Source organism: Diuraphis noxia, unplaced genomic scaffold (assembly GCF_037042655.1).
Source record: "Diuraphis noxia isolate RWA-SAM2 unplaced genomic scaffold, SU_Dnox_SAM2 contig0005, whole genome shotgun sequence".
In the NCBI taxonomy this organism is placed as follows: domain Eukaryota; kingdom Metazoa; phylum Arthropoda; class Insecta; order Hemiptera; family Aphididae; genus Diuraphis; species Diuraphis noxia.
In genome coordinates this window covers 1,798,877-1,824,765 of record NW_028301715.1, presented here as the reverse complement: position 1 = coordinate 1,824,765, position 25,889 = coordinate 1,798,877, and positions in this window count along the sequence as shown.

Genomic DNA, 25,889 nt, shown 5'->3' with positions numbered 1-25,889 from the left:
TTTTACATCTAAAACACGTCTTTACAATACATTTGGGTGAATATAAAAGGTCGTAAAAAAATTTTGAAATACAGGTGATGAATCCGCTAAATATCGTCTTAAGTCATTTCTATTAAACTAATCATACTTTTTATATTTTTAACGTTAAGTTCACATTATTTTACATCTAAAACACGTGTTTACAATACATTTGGGTGAATACAAAAAATAGAGAAAAAAATTTGGTAAAAAATGGTGATAATTCCGCTAAATATCGTTTAAAGTCATTTGTATTGAACTAATCATACTTTTTATATTTTTATCGTTAAGTTCACATTATTTTACATCTAAAACACGTATTTACAATACATTTGGGTGAATACAAAAAATAGAAAAAAAATTTGGGAAAAAATTTGGTAAAAAATGGTGATAATTCCGCTAAATATCGTTTAAAGTCATTTGTATTGAACTAATCATACTTTTTATATTTTTATCGTTAAGTTCACATTATTTTACGTCTAAAACACGTCTTTACAATACATTTGGGTGAATATAAAACGTCGTAAAAAAATTTTGAAACACAGGTGATGAATCCGCTAAATCTCGTCTTAAGTCATTTCTATTAAACTAATCATACTTTTTATATTTTTAACGTTAAGTTCACATTATTTTACATCTAAAACACGTGTTTACAATACATTTGGGTGAATACAAAAAATAGAAAAAAAATTTGGTAAAAAATGGTGATAATTCCGCTAAATATCGTTTAAAGTCATTTGTATTGAACTAATCATACTTTTTATATTTTTATCGTTAAGTTCACATAATTTTACATCTAAAACACGTCTTTACAATACATTTGGGTGAATATAAAAGGTCTTAAAAAAATTTTGAAATACAGGTGATGAATCCGCTAAATATCGTCTTAAGTCATTTCTATTAAACTAATCATACTTTTTATATTTTTAACGTTAAGTTCACATTATTTTACATCTAAAACACGTGTTTACAATACATTTGGGTGAATACAAAAAATAGAAAAATAATTTGGTAAAAAATGGTGATAATTCCGCTAAATATCGTTTAAAGTCATTTGTATTGAACTAATCATACTTTTTATATTTTTATCGTTAAGTTCACATTATTTTACATCTAAAACACGTATTTACAATACATTTGGGTGAATACAAAAAATAGAAAAAAAATTTGGGAAAAAATTTGGTAAAAAATGGTGATAATTCCGCTAAATATCGTTTAAAGTCATTTGTATTGAACTAATCATACTTTTTATATTTTTATCGTTAAGTTCACATTATTTTACATCTAAAACACGTGTTTACAATACATTTGGGTGAATACAAAAAATAGAAAAAAAATTTGGGAAAAAATTTGGTAAAAAATGGTGATAATTCCGCTAAATATCGTTTAAAGTCATTTGTATTGAACTAATCATACTTTTTATATTTTTATCGTTAAGTTCACATTATTTTACATCTAAAACACGTATTTACAATACATTTGGGTGAATACAAAAAAAAGAAAAAAAATTTGGGAAAAAATTGGGTAAAAAATGGTGATAATTCCGCTAAATATCGTTTAAAGTCATTTGTATTGAACTAATCATACTTTTTATATTTTTATCGTTAAGTTCACATTATTTTACATCTAAAACAAGTATTTACAATACATTTTGGTGAATACAAAAAATAGAAAAAAAATTTGGGAAAAAATTTGGTAAAAAATGGTGATAATTCCGCTAAATATCGTTTAAAGTCATTTGTATTGAACTAAACATACTTTTTATATTTTTATCGTTAAGTACGCATTATTTTACATATAAAACACGTCTTTACAATACATTTGGGTGAATATAAAAGGTCGTAAAAAAATTTTGAAATACAGGTGATGAATCCGCTAAATATCGTCTTAAGTCATTTCTATTAAACTAATCATACTTTTTATATTTTTAACGTTAAGTTCACATTATTTTACATCTAAAACACGTATTTACAATACATTTGGGTGAATACAAAAAATAGAAAAAAAATTAGGGAAAAAATTGGGTAAAAAATGGTGATAATTCCGCTAAATATAGTTTAAAGTCATTTGTATTGAACTAATCATACTTTTTATATTTTTATCGTTAAGTTCACATAATTTTACATCTAAAACACGTCTTTAGAATACATTTGGGTGAATATAAAAGGTCGTAAAAAAATTTTGAAATACAGGTGATGAATCCGCTAAATATCGTCTTAAGTCATTTCTATTAAACTAATCATACTTTTTATATTTTTAACGTTAAGTTCACATTATTTTACATCTAAAACACGTGTTTACAATACATTTGGGTGAATACAAAAAATAGAAAAAAAATTTGGTAAAAAATGGTGAAAATTCCGCTAAATATCGTTTAAAGTCATTTGTATTGAACTAATCATACTTTTTATATTTTTATCGTTAAGTTCACATTATTTTATATCTAAAACAAGTATTTACAATACATTTGGGTGAATACAAAAAATAGAAAAAAAATTTGGGAAAAAATTCGGTAAAAAATGGTGATAATTCCGCTAAATATCGTTTAAAGTCATTTCTATTAAACTAATCATACTTTTTATATTTTTAACGTTAAGTTCACATTATTTTACATCTAATACACGTGTTTACAATACATTTGGGTGAATACAATAAAATAGAAAAAAAATTTGGGAAAAAATTGGGTAAAAAATGGTGATAATTCCGCTAAATATCGTTTAAAGTCATTTGTATTGAACTAATCATACTTTTTAAATTTTTATCGTTAAGTTCACATTATTTTACATCTAAAACACGACTTTACAATACATTTGGGTGAATATAAAAGGTCGTAAAAAAATTTTGAAATACAGGTGATGAATCCGCTAAATATCGTCTTAAGTCATTTCTATTAAACTAATCATACTTTTTATATTTTTAACGTTAAGTTCACATTATTTTACATCTAAAACACGTGTTTACAATACATTTGGGTGAATACAAAAAATAGAAAAAAAATTTGGGAAAAAATTTGGTAAAAAATGGTGATAATTCCGCTAAATATCGTTTAAAGTCATTTGTATTGAACTAATCATACTTTTTATATTTTTATCGTTAAGTTCACATTATTTTACATCTAAAACACGTCTTTACAATACATTTGGGTGAATATAAAAGGTCGTAAAAAAATTTTGAAATACAGTTGATGAATCCGCTAAATATCGTCTTAAGTCATTTCTATTAAACTAATCATACTTTTTATATTTTTAACGTTAAGTTCATATTATTTTACATCTAAAACACGTGTTTACAATACATTTGGGTGAATACAAAAAATAGAAAAAAAATTTGGGAAAAAATTTGGTAAAAAATGGTGATAATTCCGCTAAATATCGTTTAAAGTCATTTGTATTGAACTAATCATACTTTTTATATTTTTATCGTTAAGTTCACATTATTTTACATCTAAAACACGTCTTTACAATACATTTGGGTGAATATAAAAGGTCGTAAAAAAATTTTGAAGTACAGGTGATGAATCCGCTAAATATCGTCTTAAGTCATTTCTATTAAACTAATCATACTTTTTATATTTTTAACGTTAAGTTCACATTATTTTTCATCTAAAACACGTGTTTACAATACATTTGGGTGAATACAAAAAATAGAAAAAAAATTTGGTAAAAAATTGTGATAATTCCGCTAAATATCGTTTAAAGTCATTTGTATTGAACTAATCATACTTTTTATATTTTTATCGTTAAGTGCACATTATTTTACATCTAAAACACGTATTTACAATACATTTGGGTGAATACAAAAAATAGAAAAAAAATTTGGGAAAAAATTTGGTAAAAAATGGTGATAATTCCGCTAAATATCGTTTAAAGTCATTTGTATTGAACTAATCATACTTTTTATATTTTTATCGTTAAGTTCACATTATTTTACATCTAAAACACGTCTTTACAATACATTTGGGTGAATATAAAAGGTCGTAAAAAAATTTTGAAATACAGGTGATGAATCCGCTAAATATCGTCTTAAGTCATTTCTATTAAACTAATCATACTTTTTATATTTTTAACGTTAAGTTCACATTATTTTACATCTAAAACACGTGTTTACAATACATTTGGGTGAATACAATAAAATAGAAAAAAAATTTGGGAAAAAATTGGGTAAAAAATGGTGATAATTCCGCTAAATATCGTTTAAAGTCATTTGTATTGAACTAATCATACTTTTTAAATTTTTATCGTTAAGTTCACATTATTTTACATCTAAAACACGACTTTACAATACATTTGGGTGAATATAAAAGGTCGTAAAAAAATTTTGAAATACAGGTGATGAATCCGCTAAATATCGTCTTAAGTCATTTCTATTAAACTAATCATTTGGTAAAAGTATGATTGAACTAATCATACTTTTTATATTTTTATCGTTAAGTTCACATAATTTTACATCTAAAACACGTCTTTACAATACATTTGGGTGAATATAAAAGGTCGTAAAAAAATTTTGAAATACAGGTGATGAATCCGCTAAATATCGTCTTAAGTCATTTCTATTAAACTAATCATACTTTTTATATTTTTAACGTTAAGTTCACATTATTTTACATCTAAAACACGTGTTTACAATACATTTGGGTGAATACAAAAAATAGAAAAAAAATTTGGTAAAAAATGGTGATAATTCCGCTAAATATCGTTTAAAGTCATTTGTATTGAACTAATCATACTTTTTATATTTTTATCGTTAAGTTCACATTATTTTACATCTAAAACACGTATTTACAATACATTTGGGTGAATACAAAAAATAGAAAAAAAATTTGGGAAAAAATTTGGTAAAAAATGGTGATAATTCCGCTAAATATCGTTTAAAGTCATTTGTATTGAACTAATCATACTTTTTATATTTTTATCGTTAAGTTCACATTATTTTACATCTAAAACACGTCTTTACAATACATTTGGGTGAATATAAAAGGTCGTAAAAAAATTTTGAAATACAGTTGATGAATCCGCTAAATATCGTCTTAAGTCATTTCTATTAAACTAATCATACTTTTTATATTTTTAACGTGAGGTTCATATTATTTTACATCTAAAACACGTGTTTACAATACATTTGGGTGAATACAAAAAATAGAAAAAAAATTTGGGAAAAAATTTGGTAAAAAATGGTGATAATTCCGCTAAATATCGTTTAAAGTCATTTGTATTGAACTAATCATACTTTTTATATTTTTATCGTTAAGTTCACATTATTTTACATCTAAAACACGTATTTACAATACATTTGGGTGAATACAAAAAAAAGAAAAAAAATTTGGGAAAAAATTGGGTAAAAAATGGTGATAATTCCGCTAAATATCGTTTAAAGTCATTTGTATTGAACTAATCATACTTTTTAAATTTTTATCGTTAAGTTCACATTATTTTACATCTAAAACACGACTTTACAATACATTTGGGTGAATATAAAAGGTCGTAAAAAAATTTTGAAATACAGGTGATGAATCCGCTAAATATCGTCTTAAGTCATTTCTATTAAACTAATCATACTTTTTATATTTTTAACGTTAAGTTCACATTATTTTACATCTAAAACACGTATTTACAATACATTTGGGTGAATACAAAAAATAGAAAAAAAATTTGGTAAAAAATGGTGATAATTCCGCTAAATATCGTTTAAAGTCATTTGTATTGAACTAATCATACTTTTTATATTTTTATCGTTAAGTTCACATTATTTTACATCTAAAACACGTATTTACAATACATTTGGGTGAATACAAAAAATAGAAAAAAAATTTGGGAAAAAATTTGGTAAAAAATGGTGATAATTCCGCTAAATATCGTTTAAAGTCATTTGTATTGAACTAATCATACTTTTTATATTTTTATCGTTAAGTTCACATTATTTTACATCTAAAACACGTCTTTACAATACATTTGGGTGAATATAAAAGGTCGTAAAAAAATTTTGAAATACAGGTGATGAATCCGCTAAATATCGTCTTAAGTCATTTCTATTAAACTAATCATACTTTTTATATTTTTAACGTTAAGTTCACATTATTTTACATCTAAAACACGTGTTTACAATACATTTGGGTGAATACAAAAAATAGAGAAAAAAATTTGGTAAAAAATGGTGATAATTCCGCTAAATATCGTTTAAAGTCATTTGTATTGAACTAATCATACTTTTTATATTTTTATCGTTAAGTTCACATTATTTTACATCTAAAACACGTATTTACAATACATTTGGGTGAATACAAAAAATAGAAAAAAAATTTGGGAAAAAATTTGGTAAAAAATGGTGATAATTCCGCTAAATATCGTTTAAAGTCATTTGTATTGAACTAATCATACTTTTTATATTTTTATCGTTAAGTTCACATTATTTTACATCTAAAACACGTCTTTACAATACATTTGGGTGAATATAAAAGGTCGTAAAAAAATTTTGAAATACAGTTGATGAATCCGCTAAATATCGTCTTAAGTCATTTCTATTAAACTAATCATACTTTTTATATTTTTAACGTTAAGTTCATATTATTTTACATCTAAAACACGTGTTTACAATACATTTGGGTGAATACAAAAAATAGAAAAAAAATTTGGGAAAAAATTTGGTAAAAAATGGTGATAATTCCGCTAAATATCGTTTAAAGTCATTTGTATTGAACTAATCATACTTTTTATATTTTTATCGTTAAGTTCACATTATTTTACATCTAAAACACGTATTTACAATACATTTGGGTGAATACAAAAAAAAGAAAAAAAATTTGGGAAAAAATTGGGTAAAAAATGGTGATAATTCCGCTAAATATCGTTTAAAGTCATTTGTATTGAACTAATCATACTTTTTAAATTTTTATCGTTAAGTTCACATTATTTTACATCTAAAACACGACTTTACAATACATTTGGGTGAATATAAAAGGTCGTAAAAAAATTTTGAAATACAGGTGATGAATCCGCTAAATATCGTCTTAAGTCATTTCTATTAAACTAATCATACTTTTTATATTTTTAACGTTAAGTTCACATTATTTTACATCTAAAACACGTATTTACAATACATTTGGGTGAATACAAAAAATAGAAAAAAAATTTGGTAAAAAATGGTGATAATTCCGCTAAATATCGTTTAAAGTCATTTGTATTGAACTAATCATACTTTTTATATTTTTATCGTTAAGTTCACATTATTTTACATCTAAAACACGTATTTACAATACATTTGGGTGAATACAAAAAATAGAAAAAAAATTTGGGAAAAAATTTGGTAAAAAATGGTGATAATTCCGCTAAATATCGTTTAAAGTCATTTGTATTGAACTAATCATACTTTTTATATTTTTATCGTTAAGTTCACATTATTTTACATCTAAAACACGTCTTTACAATACATTTGGGTGAATATAAAAGGTCGTAAAAAAATTTTGAAATACAGGTGATGAATCCGCTAAATATCGTCTTAAGTCATTTCTATTAAACTAATCATACTTTTTATATTTTTAACGTTAAGTTAACATTATTTTACATCTAAAACACGTGTTTACAATACATTTGGGTGAATACAAAAAATAGAGAAAAAAATTTGGTAAAAAATGGTGATAATTCCGCTAAATATCGTTTAAAGTCATTTGTATTGAACTAATCATACTTTTTATATTTTTATCGTTAAGTTCACATTATTTTACATCTAAAACACGTATTTACAATACATTTGGGTGAATACAAAAAATAGAAAAAAAATTTGGGAAAAAATTTGGTAAAAAATGGTGATAATTCCGCTAAATATCGTTTAAAGTCATTTGTATTGAACTAATCATACTTTTTATATTTTTATCGTTAAGTTCACATTATTTTACGTCTAAAACACGTCTTTACAATACATTTGGGTGAATATAAAACGTCGTAAAAAAATTTTGAAACACAGGTGATGAATCCGCTAAATCTCGTCTTAAGTCATTTCTATTAAACTAATCATACTTTTTATATTTTTAACGTTAAGTTCACATTATTTTACATCTAAAACACGTGTTTACAATACATTTGGGTGAATACAAAAAATAGAAAAAAAATTTGGTAAAAAATGGTGATAATTCCGCTAAATATCGTTTAAAGTCATTTGTATTGAACTAATCATACTTTTTATATTTTTATCGTTAAGTTCACATAATTTTACATCTAAAACACGTCTTTACAATACATTTGGGTGAATATAAAAGGTCTTAAAAAAATTTTGAAATACAGGTGATGAATCCGCTAAATATCGTCTTAAGTCATTTCTATTAAACTAATCATACTTTTTATATTTTTAACGTTAAGTTCACATTATTTTACATCTAAAACACGTGTTTACAATACATTTGGGTGAATACAAAAAATAGAAAAATAATTTGGTAAAAAATGGTGATAATTCCGCTAAATATCGTTTAAAGTCATTTGTATTGAACTAATCATTCTTTTTATATTTTTATCGTTAAGTTCACATTATTTTACATCTAAAACACGTATTTACAATACATTTGGGTGAATACAAAAAATAGAAAAAAAATTTGGGAAAAAATTTGGTAAAAAATGGTGATAATTCCGCTAAATATCGTTTAAAGTCATTTGTATTGAACTAATCATACTTTTTATATTTTTATCGTTAAGTTCACATTATTTTACATCTAAAACACGTGTTTACAATACATTTGGGTGAATACAAAAAATAGAAAAAAAATTTGGGAAAAAATTTGGTAAAAAATGGTGATAATTCCGCTAAATATCGTTTAAAGTCATTTGTATTGAACTAATCATACTTTTTATATTTTTATCGTTAAGTTCACATTATTTTACATCTAAAACACGTATTTACAATACATTTGGGTGAATACAAAAAAAAGAAAAAAAATTTGGGAAAAAATTGGGTAAAAAATGGTGATAATTCCGCTAAATATCGTTTAAAGTCATTTGTATTGAACTAATCATACTTTTTATATTTTTATCGTTAAGTTCACATTATTTTACATCTAAAACAAGTATTTACAATACATTTTGGTGAATACAAAAAATAGAAAAAAAATTTGGGAAAAAATTTGGTAAAAAATGGTGATAATTCCGCTAAATATCGTTTAAAGTCATTTGTATTGAACTAAACATACTTTTTATATTTTTATCGTTAAGTTCGCATTATTTTACATATAAAACACGTCTTTACAATACATTTGGGTGAATATAAAAGGTCGTAAAAAAATTTTGAAATACAGGTGATGAATCCGCTAAATATCGTCTTAAGTCATTTCTATTAAACTAATCATACTTTTTATATTTTTAACGTTAAGTTCACATTATTTTACATCTAAAACACGTATTTACAATACATTTGGGTGAATACAAAAAATAGAAAAAAAATTAGGGAAAAAATTGGGTAAAAAATGGTGATAATTCCGCTAAATATAGTTTAAAGTCATTTGTATTGAACTAATCATACTTTTTATATTTTTATCGTTAAGTTCACATAATTTTACATCTAAAACACGTCTTTAGAATACATTTGGGTGAATATAAAAGGTCGTAAAAAAATTTTGAAATACAGGTGATGAATCCGCTAAATATCGTCTTAAGTCATTTCTATTAAACTAATCATACTTTTTATATTTTTAACGTTAAGTTCACATTATTTTACATCTAAAACACGTGTTTACAATACATTTGGGTGAATACAAAAAATAGAAAAAAAATTTGGTAAAAAATGGTGAAAATTCCGCTAAATATCGTTTAAAGTCATTTGTATTGAACTAATCATACTTTTTATATTTTTATCGTTAAGTTCACATTATTTTATATCTAAAACAAGTATTTACAATACATTTGGGTGAATACAAAAAATAGAAAAAAAATTTGGGAAAAAATTCGGTAAAAAATGGTGATAATTCCGCTAAATATCGTTTAAAGTCATTTCTATTAAACTAATCATACTTTTTATATTTTTAACGTTAAGTTCACATTATTTTACATCTAATACACGTGTTTACAATACATTTGGGTGAATACAAAAAATAGAAAAAAAATTTGGTAAAAAATGGTAATAATTCCGCTAAATATCGTTTAAAGTCATTTGTATTGAACTAATCATACTTTTTATATTTTTATCGTTAAGTTCACATTATTTTACATCTAAAACACGTATTTACAATACATTTGGGTGAATACAAAAAATAGAAAAAAAATTTGGGAAAAAATTGGGTAAAAAATGGTGATAATTCCGCTAAATATCGTTTAAAGTCATTTGTATTGAACTAATCATACTTTTTATATTTTTATCGTTAAGTTCACATAATTTTACATCTAAAACACGTCTTTACAATACATTTGGGTGAATATAAAAGGTCGTAAAAAAATTTTGAAATACAGGTGATGAATCCGCTAAATATCGTCTTAAGTCATTTCTATTAAACTAATCATACTTTTTATATTTTTAACGTTAAGTTCACATTATTTTACATCTAAAACACGTGTTTACAATACATTTGGGTGGATACAAAAAATAGAAAAAAAATTTGGTAAAAAATGGTGATAATTCCGCTAAATATCGTTTAAAGTCATTTGTATTGAACTAATCATACTTTTTATATTTTTATCGTTAAGTTCACATTATTTTACATCTAAAACACGTATTTACAATACATTTGGGTGAATACAAAAAATAGAAAAAAAATTTGGGAAAAAATTGGGTAAAAAATGGTGATAATTCCGCTAAATATCGTTTAAAGTCATTTGTATTGAACTAATCATACTTTTTATATTTTTATCGTTAAGTTCACATAATTTTACATCTAAAACACGTCTTTACAATACATTTGGGTGAATATAAAAGGTCGTAAAAAAATTTTGAAGTACAGGTGATGAATCCGCTAAATATCGTCTTAAGTCATTTCTATTAAACTAATCATACTTTTTATATTTTTATCGTTAAGTTCACATTATTTTACATCTAAAACACGTATTTACAATACATTTGGGTGAATACAAAAAATAGAAAAAAAATTTGGGAAAAAATTTGGTAAAAAATGGTGATAATTCCGCTAAATATCGTTTAAAGTCATTTGTATTGAACTAATCATACTTTTTATATTTTTATCGTTAAGTTCACATTATTTTACATCTAAAACACGTCTTTACAATACATTTGGGTGAATATAAAAGGTCGTAAAAAAATTTTGAAATACAGGTGATGAATCCGCTAAATATCGTCTTAAGTCATTTCTATTATACTAATCATACTTTTTATATTTTTATCGTTAAGTTCACATTATTTTACATCTAAAACACGTGTTTACAATACATTTGGGTGAATACAAAAAATAGAAAAAAAATTTGGTAAAAAATGGTGATAATTCCGCTAAATATCGTTTAAAGTCATTTGTATTGAACTAATAATACTTTTTATATTTTTATCGTTAAGTTCACATTATTTTACATCTAAAACACGTATTTACAATACATTTGGGTGAATACAAAAAATAGAAAAAAAATTTGGGAAAAAATTTGGTAAAAAATGGTGATAATTCCGCTAAATATCGTTTAAAGTCATTTGTATTGAACTAATCATACTTTTTATATCTTTATCGTTAAGTTCACATTATTTTACATCTAAAACACGTTTTTACAATACATTTGGGTGAATATAAAAGGTCGTAAAAAAATTTTGAAATACGGGTGATGAATCCGCTAAATATCGTCTTAAGTCATTTCTATTAAACTAATCATACTTTTTATATTTTTAACGTTAAGTTCACATTATTTTACATCTAAAACACGTGTTTACAATACATTTGGGTGAATACAATAAAATAGAATAAAAATTTGGGAAAAAATTGGGTAAAAAATGGTGATAATTCCGCTAAATATCGTTTAAAGTCATTTGTATTGAACTAATCATACTTTTTATATTTTTATCGTTAAGTTCACATTATTTTACATCTAAAACACGTCTTTACAATACATTTGGGTGAATATAAAATGTCGTAAAAAAATTTTGAAGTACAGGTGATGAATCCGCTAAATATCGTCTTAAGTCATTTCTATTAAACTAATCATACTTTTTATATTTTTAACGTTAAGTTCACATTATTTTTCATCTAAAACACGTGTTTACAATACATTTGGGTGAATACAAAAAATAGAAAAAAAATTTGGTAAAAAATTGTGATAATTCCGCTAAATATCGTTTAAAGTCATTTGTATTGAACTAATCAAACTTTTTATATTTTTATCGTTAAGTTCACATTATTTTACATCTAAAACACGTATTTACAATACATTTGGGTGAATACAAAAAATAGAAAAAAAATTTGGGAAAAAATTTGGTAAAAAATGGTGATAATTCCGCTAAATATCGTTTAAAGTCATTTGTATTGAACTAATCATACTTTTTATATTTTTATCGTTAAGTTCACATAATTTTACATCTAAAACACGTCTTTACAATACATTTGGGTGAATATAAAAGGTCGTAAAAAAATTTTGAAATACAGGTGATGAATCCGCTAAATATCGTCTTAAGTCATTTCTATTAAACTAATCATACTTTTTATATTTTTAACGTTAAGTTCACATTATTTTACATCTAAAACACGTGTTTACAATACATTTGGGTGAATACAATAAAATAGAAAAAAAATTTGGGAAAAAATTGGGTAAAAAATGGTGATAATTCCGCTAAATATCGTTTAAAGTCATTTGTATTGAACTAATCATACTTTTTAAATTTTTATCGTTAAGTTCACATTATTTTACATCTAAAACACGACTTTACAATACATTTGGGTGAATATAAAAGGTCGTAAAAAAATTTTGAAATACAGGTGATGAATCCGCTAAATATCGTCTTAAGTCATTTCTATTAAACTAATCATTTGGTAAAAGTATGATTGAACTAATCATACTTTTTATATTTTTATCGTTAAGTTCACATAATTTTACATCTAAAACACGTCTTTACAATACATTTGGGTGAATATAGAAGGTCGTAAAAAAATTTTGAAATACAGGTGATGAATCCGCTAAATATCGTCTTAAGTCATTTCTATTAAACTAATCATACTTTTTATATTTTTAACGTTAAGTTCACATTATTTTACATCTAAAACACGTGTTTACAATACATTTGGGTGAATACAAAAAATAGAAAAAAAATTTGGTAAAAAATGGTGATAATTCCGCTAAATATCGTTTAAAGTCATTTGTATTGAACTAATCATACTTTTTATATTTTTATCGTTAAGTTCACATTATTTTACATCTAAAACACGTATTTACAATACATTTGGGTGAATACAAAAAATAGAAAAAAAATTTGGGAAAAAATTTGGGAAAAAATTTGGTAAAAAATGGTGATAATTCCGCTAAATATCGTTTAAAGTCATTTCTATTAAACTAATCATACTTTTTATATTTTTAACGTTAAGTTCACATTATTTTACATCTAAAACACGTGTTTACAATACATTTGGGTGAATACAAAAAATAGAAAAAAAATTTGGTAAAAAATGGTGATAATTCCGCTAAATATCGTTTAAAGTCATTTGTATTGAACTAATCATACTTTTTATATTTTTATCGTTAAGTTCACATTATTTTACATCTAAAACACGTGTTTACAATACATTTGGGTGAATACAAAAAATAGAAAAAAAATTTGGTAAAAAATGGTGATAATTCCGCTAAATATCGTTTAAAGTCATTTGTATTGAACTAATCATACTTTTTATATTTTTATCGTTAAGTTCACATAATTTTACATCTAAAACACGTCTTTACAATACATTTGGGTGAATATAAAAGGTCGTAAAAAAATTTTGAAATACAGGTGATGAATCCGCTAAATATCGTCTTAAGTCATTTCTATTAAACTAATCATACTTTTTATATTTTTAACGTTAAGTTCACATTATTTTACATCTAAAACACGTGTTTACAATACATTTGGGTGAATACAAAAAATAGAAAAAAAATTTGGTAAAAAATGGTGATAATTCCGCTAAATATCGTTTAAAGTCATTTGTATTGAACTAATCATACTTTTTATATTTTTATCGTTAAGTTCACATTATTTTACATCTAAAACACGTATTTACAATACATTTGGGTGAATACAAAAAATAGAAAAAAAATTTGGGAAAAAATTTGGTAAAAAATGGTGATAATTCCGCTAAATATCGTTTAAAGTCATTTGTATTGAACTAATCATACTTTTTATATTTTTATCGTTAAGTTCACATTATTTTACATCTAAAACACGTCTTTACAATACATTTGGGTGAATATAAAAGGTCGTAAAAAAATTTTGAAATACAGTTGATGAATCCGCTAAATATCGTCTTAAGTCATTTCTATTAAACTAATCATACTTTTTATATTTTTAACGTTAAGTTCATATTATTTTACATCTAAAACACGTGTTTACAATACATTTGGGTGAATACAAAAAATAGAAAAAAAATTTGGGAAAAAATTTGGTAAAAAATGGTGATAATTCCGCTAAATATCGTTTAAAGTCATTTGTATTGAACTAATCATACTTTTTATATTTTTATCGTTAAGTTCACATTATTTTACATCTAAAACACGTCTTTACAATACATTTGGGTGAATATAAAAGGTCGTAAAAAAATTTTGAAGTACAGGTGATGAATCCGCTAAATATCGTCTTAAGTCATTTCTATTAAACTAATCATACTTTTTATATTTTTAACGTTAAGTTCACATTATTTTTCATCTAAAACACGTGTTTACAATACATTTGGGTGAATACAAAAAATAGAAAAAAAATTTGGGAAAAAATTTGGTAAAAAATGGTGATAATTCCGCTAAATATCGTTTAAAGTCATTTGTATTGAACTAATCATACTTTTTATATTTTTATCGTTAAGTTCACATTATTTTACATCTAAAACACGTATTTACAATACATTTGGGTGAATACAAAAAAAAGAAAAAAAATTTGGGAAAAAATTGGGTAAAAAATGGTGATAATTCCGCTAAATATCGTTTAAAGTCATTTGTATTGAACTAATCATACTTTTTAAATTTTTATCGTTAAGTTCACATTATTTTACATCTAAAACACGACTTTACAATACATTTGGGTGAATATAAAAGGTCGTAAAAAAATTTTGAAATACAGGTGATGAATCCGCTAAATATCGTCTTAAGTCATTTCTATTAAACTAATCATACTTTTTATATTTTTAACGTTAAGTTCACATTATTTTACATCTAAAACACGTATTTACAATACATTTGGGTGAATACAAAAAATAGAAAAAAAATTTGGTAAAAAATGGTGATAATTCCGCTAAATATCGTTTAAAGTCATTTGTATTGAACTAATCATACTTTTTATATTTTTATCGTTAAGTTCACATTATTTTACATCTAAAACACGTATTTACAATACATTTGGGTGAATACAAAAAATAGAAAAAAAATTTGGGAAAAAATTTGGTAAAAAATGGTGATAATTCCGCTAAATATCGTTTAAAGTCATTTGTATTGAACTAATCATACTTTTTATATTTTTATCGTTAAGTTCACATTATTTTACATCTAAAACACGTCTTTACAATACATTTGGGTGAATATAAAAGGTCGTAAAAAAATTTTGAAATACAGGTGATGAATCCGCTAAATATCGTCTTAAGTCATTTCTATTAAACTAATCATACTTTTTATATTTTTAACGTTAAGTTCACATTATTTTACATCTAAAACACGTGTTTACAATACATTTGGGTGAATACAAAAAATAGAAAAAAAATTTGGTAAAAAATGGTGATAATTCCGCTAAATATCGTTTAAAGTCATTTGTATTGAACTAATCATACTTTTTATATTTTTATCGTTAAGTTCACATTATTTTACATCTAAAACACGTATTTACAATACATTTGGGTGAATACAAAAAATAGAAAAAAAATTTGGGAAAAAATTTGGTAAAAAATGGTGATAATTCCGCTAAATATCGTTTAAAGTCATTTGTATTGAACTAATCATACTTTTTATATTTTTATCGTTAAGTTCACATTATTTTACGTCTAAAACACGTCTTTACAATACATTTGGGTGAATATAAAACGTCGTAAAAAAATTTTGAAACACAGGTGATGAATCCGCTAAATCTCGTCTTAAGTCATTTCTATTAAACTAATCATACTTTTTATATTTTTAACGTTAAGTTCACATTATTTTACATCTAAAACACGTGTTTACAATACATTTGGGTGAATACAAAAAATAGAAAAAAAATTTGGTAAAAAATGGTGATAATTCCGCTAAATATCGTTTAAAGTCATTTGTATTGAACTAATCATACTTTTTATATTTTTATCGTTAAGTTCACATAATTTTACATCTAAAACACGTCTTTACAATACATTTGGGTGAATATAAAAGGTCGTAAAAAAATTTTGAAATACAGGTGATGAATCCGCTAAATATCGTCTTAAGTCATTTCTATTAAACTAATCATACTTTTTATATTTTTAACGTTAAGTTCACATTATTTTACATCTAAAACACGTGTTTACAATACATTTGGGTGAATACAAAAAATAGAAAAATAATTTGGTAAAAAATGGTGATAATTCCGCTAAATATCGTTTAAAGTCATTTGTATTGAACTAATCATACTTTTTATATTTTTATCGTTAAGTTCACATTATTTTACATCTAAAACACGTATTTACAATACATTTGGGTGAATACAAAAAATAGAAAAAAAATTTGGGAAAAAATTTGGTAAAAAATGGTGATAATTCCGCTAAATATCGTTTAAAGTCATTTGTATTGAACTAATCATACTTTTTATATTTTTATCGTTAAGTTCACATTATTTTACATCTAAAACACGTATTTACAATACATTTGGGTGAATAGAAAAAATAGAAAAAAAATTTGGGAAAAAATTGGGTAAAAAATGGTGATAATTCCGCTAAATATCGTTTAAAGTCATTTGTATTGAACTAATCATACTTTTTATATTTTTATCGTTAAGTTCACATAATTTTACATCTAAAACACGTGTTTACAATACATTTGGGTGAATACAAAAAATAGAAAAAAAATTTGGTAAAAAATGGTGAAAATTCCGCTAAATATCGTTTAAAGTCATTTGTATTGAACTAATCATACTTTTTATATTTTTATCGTTAAGTTCACATTATTTTACATCTAAAACAAGTATTTACAATACATTTTGGTGAATATAAAAGGTCGTAAAAAAATTTTGAAATACAGGTGATGAATCCGCTAAATATCGTCTTAAGTCATTTCTATTAAACTAATCATTTGGTAAAAGTATGATTGAACTAATCATACTTTTTATATTTTTATCGTTAAGTTCACATAATTTTACATCTAAAACACGTCTTTACAATACATTTGGGTGAATATAGAAGGTCGTAAAAAAATTTTGAAATACAGGTGATGAATCCGCTAAATATCGTCTTAAGTCATTTCTATTAAACTAATCATACTTTTTATATTTTTAACGTTAAGTTCACATTATTTTACATCTAAAACACGTGTTTACAATACATTTGGGTGAATACAAAAAATAGAAAAAAAATTTGGTAAAAAATGGTGATAATTCCGCTAAATATCGTTTAAAGTCATTTGTATTGAACTAATCATACTTTTTATATTTTTATCGTTAAGTTCACATTATTTTACATCTAAAACACGTATTTACAATACATTTGGGTGAATACAAAAAATAGAAAAAAAATTTGGGAAAAAATTTGGGAAAAAATTTGGTAAAAAATGGTGATAATTCCGCTAAATATCGTTTAAAGTCATTTCTATTAAACTAATCATACTTTTTATATTTTTAACGTTAAGTTCACATTATTTTACATCTAAAACACGTGTTTACAATACATTTGGGTGAATACAAAAAATAGAAAAAAAATTTGGTAAAAAATGGTGATAATTCCGCTAAATATCGTTTAAAGTCATTTGTATTGAACTAATCATACTTTTTATATTTTTATCGTTAAGTTCACATTATTTTACATCTAAAACACGTGTTTACAATACATTTGGGTGAATACAAAAAATAGAAAAAAAATTTGGTAAAAAATGGTGATAATTCCGCTAAATATCGTTTAAAGTCATTTGTATTGAACTAATCATACTTTTTATATTTTTATCGTTAAGTTCACATAATTTTACATCTAAAACACGTCTTTACAATACATTTGGGTGAATATAAAAGGTCGTAAAAAAATTTTGAAATACAGGTGATGAATCCGCTAAATATCGTCTTAAGTCATTTCTATTAAACTAATCATACTTTTTATATTTTTAACGTTAAGTTCACATTATTTTACATCTAAAACACGTGTTTACAATACATTTGGGTGAATACAAAAAATAGAAAAAAAATTTGGGAAAAAATTTGGTAAAAAATGGTGATAATTCCGCTAAATATCGTTTAAAGTCATTTGTATTGAACTAATCATACTTTTTATATTTTTATCGTTAAGTTCACATTATTTTACATCTAAAACACGTCTTTACAATACATTTGGGTGAATATAAAAGGTCGTAAAAAAATTTTGAAATACAGTTGATGAATCCGCTAAATATCGTCTTAAGTCATTTCTATTAAACTAATCATACTTTTTATATTTTTAACGTTAAGTTCATATTATTTTACATCTAAAACACGTGTTTACAATACATTTGGGTGAATACAAAAAATAGAAAAAAAATTTGGGAAAAAATTTGGTAAAAAATGGTGATAATTCCGCTAAATATCGTTTAAAGTCATTTGTATTGAACTAATCATACTTTTTATATTTTTATCGTTAAGTTCACATTATTTTACATCTAAAACACGTCTTTACAATACATTTGGGTGAATATAAAAGGTCGTAAAAAAATTTTGAAGTACAGGTGATGAATCCGCTAAATATCGTCTTAAGTCATTTCTATTAAACTAATCATACTTTTTATATTTTTAACGTTAAGTTCACATTATTTTTCATCTAAAACACGTGTTTACAATACATTTGGGTGAATACAAAAAATAGAAAAAAAATTTGGTAAAAAATTGTGATAATTCCGCTAAATATCGTTTAAAGTCATTTGTATTGAACTAATCATACTTTTTATATTTTTATCGTTAAGTTCACATTATTTTACATCTAAAACACGTATTTACAATACATTTGGGTGAATACAAAAAATAGAAAAAAAATTTGGGAAAAAATTTGGTAAAAAATGGTGATAATTCAGCTAAATATCGTTTAAAGTCATTTGTATTGAACTAATCATACTTTTTATATTTTTATCGTTAAGTTCACATTATTTTACATCTAAAACACGTCTTTACAATACATTTGGGTGAATATAAAAGGTCGTAAAAAAATTTTGAAATACAGGTGATGAATCCGCTAAATATCGTCTTAAGTCATTTCTATTAAACTAATCATACTTTTTATATTTTTAACGTTAAGTTCACATTATTTTACATCTAAAACACGTGTTTACAATACATTTGGGTGAATACAATAAAATAGAAAAAAAATTTGGGAAAAAATTGGGTAAAAAATGGTGATAATTCCGCTAAATATCGTTTAAAGTCATTTGTATTGAACTAATCATACTTTTTAAATTTTTATCGTTAAGTTCACATTATTTTACATCTAAAACACGACTTTACAATACATTTGGGTGAATATAAAAGGTCGTAAAAAAATTTTGAAATACACGTGATGAATCCGCTAAATATCGTCTTAAGTCATTTCTATTAAACTAATCATTTGGTAAAAGTATGATTGAACTAATCATACTTTTTATATTTTTATCGTTAAGTTCACATAATTTTACATCTAAAACACGTCTTTACAATACATTTGGGTGAATATAAAAGGTCGTAAAAAAATTTTGAAATACAGGTGATGAATCCGCTAAATATCGTCTTAAGTCACTTCTATTAAACTAATCATACTTTTTATATTTTTAACGTTAAGTTCACATTATTTTACATCTAAAACACGTGTTTACAATACATTTGGGTGAATACAAAAAATAGAAAAAAAATTTGGTAAAAAATGGTGATAATTCCGCTAAATATCGTTTAAAGTCATTTGTATTGAACTAATCATACTTTTTATATTTTTATCGTTAAGTTCACATTATTTTACATCTAAAACACGTATTTACAATACATTTGGGTGAATACAAAAAATAGAAAAAAAATTTGGGAAAAAATTTGGGAAAAAATTTGGTAAAAAATGGTGATAATTCCGCTAAATATCGTTTAAAGTCATTTCTATTAAACTAATCATACTTTTTATATTTTTAACGTTAAGTTCACATTATTTTACATCTAAAACACGTGTTTACAATACATTTGGGTGAATACAAAAAATAGAAAAAAAATTTGGTAAAAAATGGTGATAATTCCGCTAAATATCGTTTAAAGTCATTTGTATTGAACTAATCATACTTTTTATATTTTTATCGTTAAGTTCACATTATTTTACATCTAAAACACGTGTTTACAATACATTTGGGTGAATACAAAAAATAGAAAAAAAATTTGGTAAAAAATGGTGATAATTCCGCTAAATATCGTTTAAAGTCATTTGTATTGAACTAATCATACTTTTTATATTTTTATCGTTAAGTTCACATAATTTTACATCTAAAACACGTCTTTACAATACATTTGGGTGAATATAAAAGGTCGTAAAAAAATTTTGAAATACAGGTGATGAATCCGCTAAATATCGTCTTAAGTCATTTCTATTAAACTAATCATACTTTTTATATTTTTAACGTTAAGTTCACATTATTTTACATCTAAAACACGTGTTTACAATACATTTGGGTGAATACAAAAAATAGAAAAAAAATTTGGGAAAAAATTTGGTAAAAAATGGTGATAATTCCGCTAAATATCGTTTAAAGTCATTTGTATTGAACTAATCATACTTTTTATATTTTTATCGTTAAGTTCACATTATTTTACATCTAAAACACGTCTTTACAATACATTTGGGTGAATATAAAAGGTCGTAAAAAAATTTTGAAATACAGTTGATGAATCCGCTAAATATCGTCTTAAGTCATTTCTATTAAACTAATCATACTTTTTATATTTTTAACGTTAAGTTCATATTATTTTACATCTAAAACACGTGTTTACAATACATTTGGGTGAATACAAAAAATAGAAAAAAAATTTGGGAAAAAATTTGGTAAAAAATGGTGATAATTCCGCTAAATATCGTTTAAAGTCATTTGTATTGAACTAATCATACTTTTTATATTTTTATCGTTAAGTTCACATTATTTTACATCTAAAACACGTCTTTACAATACATTTGGGTGAATATAAAAGGTCGTAAAAAAATTTTGAAGTACAGGTGATGAATCCGCTAAATATCGTCTTAAGTCATTTCTATTAAACTAATCATACTTTTTATATTTTTAACGTTAAGTTCACATTATTTTTCATCTAAAACACGTGTTTACAATACATTTGGGTGAATACAAAAAATAGAAAAAAAATTTGGTAAAAAATTGTGATAATTCCGCTAAATATCGTTTAAAGTCATTTGTATTGAACTAATCATACTTTTTAAATTTTTATCGTTAAGTTCACATTATTTTACATCTAAAACACGACTTTACAATACATTTGGGTGAATATAAAAGGTCGTAAAAAAATTTTGAAATACACGTGATGAATCCGCTAAATATCGTCTTAAGTCATTTCTATTAAACTAATCATTTGGTAAAAGTATGATTGAACTAATCATACTTTTTATATTTTTATCGTTAAGTTCACATAATTTTACATCTAAAACACGTCTTTACAATACATTTGGGTGAATATAAAAGGTCGTAAAAAAATTTTGAAATACAGGTGATGAATCCGCTAAATATCGTCTTAAGTCATTTCTATTAAACTAATCATTTGGTAAAAGTATGATTGAACTAATCATACTTTTTATATTTTTAACGTTATGTTCACATTATTTTACATCTAAAACACGTGTTTACAATACATTTGGGTGAATACAAAAAATAGAAAAAAAATTTGGTAAAAAATGGTGATAATTCCGCTAAATATCGTTTAAAGTCATTTGTATTGAACTAATCATACTTTTTATATTTTTATCGTTAAGTTCACATTATTTTACATCTAAAACACGTATTTACAATACATTTGGGTGAATACAAAAAATAGAAAAAAAATTTGGTAAAAAATGGTGATAATTCCGCTAAATATCGTTTAAAGTCATTTGTATTGAACTAATCATACTTTTTATATTTTTATCGTTAAGTTCACATTATTTTACATCTAAAACACGTCTTTACAATACATTTGGGTGAATATAAAAGGTCGTAAAAAAATTTTGAAATACAGTTGATGAATCCGCTAAATATCGTCTTAAGTCATTTCTATTAAACTAATCATACTTTTTATATTTTTAACGTTAAGTTCATATTATTTTACATCTAAAACACGTGTTTACAATACATTTGGGTGAATACAAAAAATAGAAAAAAAATTTGGGAAAAAATTTGGTAAAAAATGGTGATAATTCCGCTAAATATCGTTTAAAGTCATTTGTATTGAACTAATCATACTTTTTATATTTTTATCGTTAAGTTCACATTATTTTACATCTAAAACACGTATTTACAATACATTTGGGTGAATACAAAAAAAAGAAAAAAAATTTGGGAAAAAATTGGGTAAAAAATGGTGATAATTCCGCTAAATATCGTTTAAAGTCATTTGTATTGAACTAATCATACTTTTTAAATTTTTATCGTTAAGTTCACATTATTTTACATCTAAAACACGACTTTACAATACATTTGGGTGAATATAAAAGGTCGTAAAAAAATTTTGAAATACAGGTGATGAATCCGCTAAATATCGTCTTAAGTCATTTCTATTAAACTAATCATACTTTTTATATTTTTAACGTTAAGTTCACATTATTTTACATCTAAAACACGTATTTACAATACATTTGGGTGAATACAAAAAATAGAAAAAAAATTTGGTAAAAAATGGTGATAATTCCGCTAAATATCGTTTAAAGTCATTTGTATTGAACTAATCATACTTTTTATATTTTTATCGTTAAGTTCACATTATTTTACATCTAAAACACGTATTTACAATACATTTGGGTGAATACAAAAAATAGAAAAAAAATTTGGGAAAAAATTTGGTAAAAAATGGTGATAATTCCGCTAAATATCGTTTAAAGTCATTTGTATTGAACTAATCATACTTTTTATATTTTTATCGTTAAGTTCACATTATTTTACATCTAAAACACGTCTTTACAATACATTTGGGTGAATATAAAAGGTCGTAAAAAAATTTTGAAATACAGGTGATGAATCCGCTAAATATCGTCTTAAGTCATTTCTATTAAACTAATCATACTTTTTATATTTTTAACGTTAAGTTCACATTATTTTACATCTAAAACACGTGTTTACAATACATTTGGGTGAATACAAAAAATAGAGAAAAAAATTTGGTAAAAAATGGTGATAATTCCGCTAAATATCGTTTAAAGTCATTTGTATTGAACTAATCATACTTTTTAAATTTTTATCGTTAAGTTCACATTATTTTACATCTAAAACACGACTTTACAATACATTTGGGTGAATATAAAAGGTCGTAAAAAAATTTTGAAATACACGTGATGAATCCGCTAAATATCGTCTTAAGTCATTTCTATTAAACTAATCATTTGGTAAAAGTATGATTGAACTAATCATACTTTTTATATTTTTATCGTTAAGTTCACATAATTTTACATCTAAAACACGTCTTTACAATACATTTGGGTGAATATAAAAGGTCGTAAAAAAATTTTGAAATACAGGTGATGAATCCGCTAAATATCGTCTTAAGTCACTTCTATTAAACTAATCATACTTTTTATATTTTTAACGTTAAGTTCACATTATTTTACATCTAAAACACGTGTTTACAATACATTTGGGTGAATACAAAAAATAGAAAAAAAATTTGGTAAAAAATGGTGATAATTCCGCTAAATATCGTTTAAAGTCATTTGTATTGAACTAATCATACTTTTTATATTTTTATCGTTAAGTTCACATTATTTTACATCTAAAACACGTATTTACAATACATTTGGGTGAATACAAAAAATAGAAAAAAAATTTGGTAAAAAATGGTGATAATTCCGCTAAATATCGTTTAAAGTCATTTGTATTGAACTAATCATACTTTTTATATTTTTATCGTTAAGTTCACATTATTTTACATCTAAAACACGTGTTTACAATACATTTGGGTGAATACAAAAAATAGAAAAAAAATTTGGTAAAAAATGGTGATAATTCCGCTAAATATCGTTTAAAGTCATTTGTATTGAACTAATCATACTTTTTATATTTTTATCGTTAAGTTCACATAATTTTACATCTAAAACACGTCTTTACAATACATTTGGGTGAATATAAAAGGTCGTAAAAAAATTTTGAAATACAGGTGATGAATCCGCTAAATATCGTCTTAAGTCATTTCTATTAAACTAATCATACTTTTTATATTTTTAACGTTAAGTTCACATTATTTTACATCTAAAACACGTGTTTACAATACATTTGGGTGAATACAAAAAATAGAAAAAAAATTTGGGAAAAAATTTGGTAAAAAATGGTGATAATTCCGCTAAATATCGTTTAAAGTCATTTGTATTGAACTAATCATACTTTTTATATTTTTATCGTTAAGTTCACATTATTTTACATCTAAAACACGTCTTTACAATACATTTGGGTGAATATAAAAGGTCGTAAAAAAATTTTGAAATACAGTTGATGAATCCGCTAAATATCGTCTTAAGTCATTTCTATTAAACTAATCATACTTTTTATATTTTTAACGTTAAGTTCATATTATTTTACATCTAAAACACGTGTTTACAATACATTTGGGTGAATACAAAAAATAGAAAAAAAATTTGGGAAAAAATTTGGTAAAAAATGGTGATAATTCCGCTAAATATCGTTTAAAGTCATTTGTATTGAACTAATCATACTTTTTATATTTTTATCGTTAAGTTCACATTATTTTACATCTAAAACACGTCTTTACAATACATTTGGGTGAATATAAAAGGTCGTAAAAAAATTTTGAAGTACAGGTGATGAATCCGCTAAATATCGTCTTAAGTCATTTCTATTAAACTAATCATACTTTTTATATTTTTAACGTTAAGTTCACATTATTTTTCATCTAAAACACGTGTTTACAATACATTTGGGTGAATACAAAAAATAGAAAAAAAATTTGGTAAAAAATTGTGATAATTCCGCTAAATATCGTTTAAAGTCATTTGTATTGAACTAATCATACTTTTTATATTTTTATCGTTAAGTTCACATTATTTTACATCTAAAACACGTATTTACAATACATTTGGGTGAATACAAAAAATAGAAAAAAAATTTGGGAAAAAATTTGGTAAAAAATGGTGATAATTCCGCTAAATATCGTTTAAAGTCATTTGTATTGAACTAATCATACTTTTTATATTTTTATCGTTAAGTTCACATTATTTTACATCTAAAACACGTCTTTACAATACATTTGGGTGAATATAAAAGGTCGTAAAAAAATTTTGAAATACAGGTGATGAATCCGCTAAATATCGTCTTAAGTCATTTCTATTAAACTAATCATACTTTTTATATTTTTAACGTTAAGTTCACATTATTTTACATCTAAAACACGTGTTTACAATACATTTGGGTGAATACAAAAAATAGAAAAAA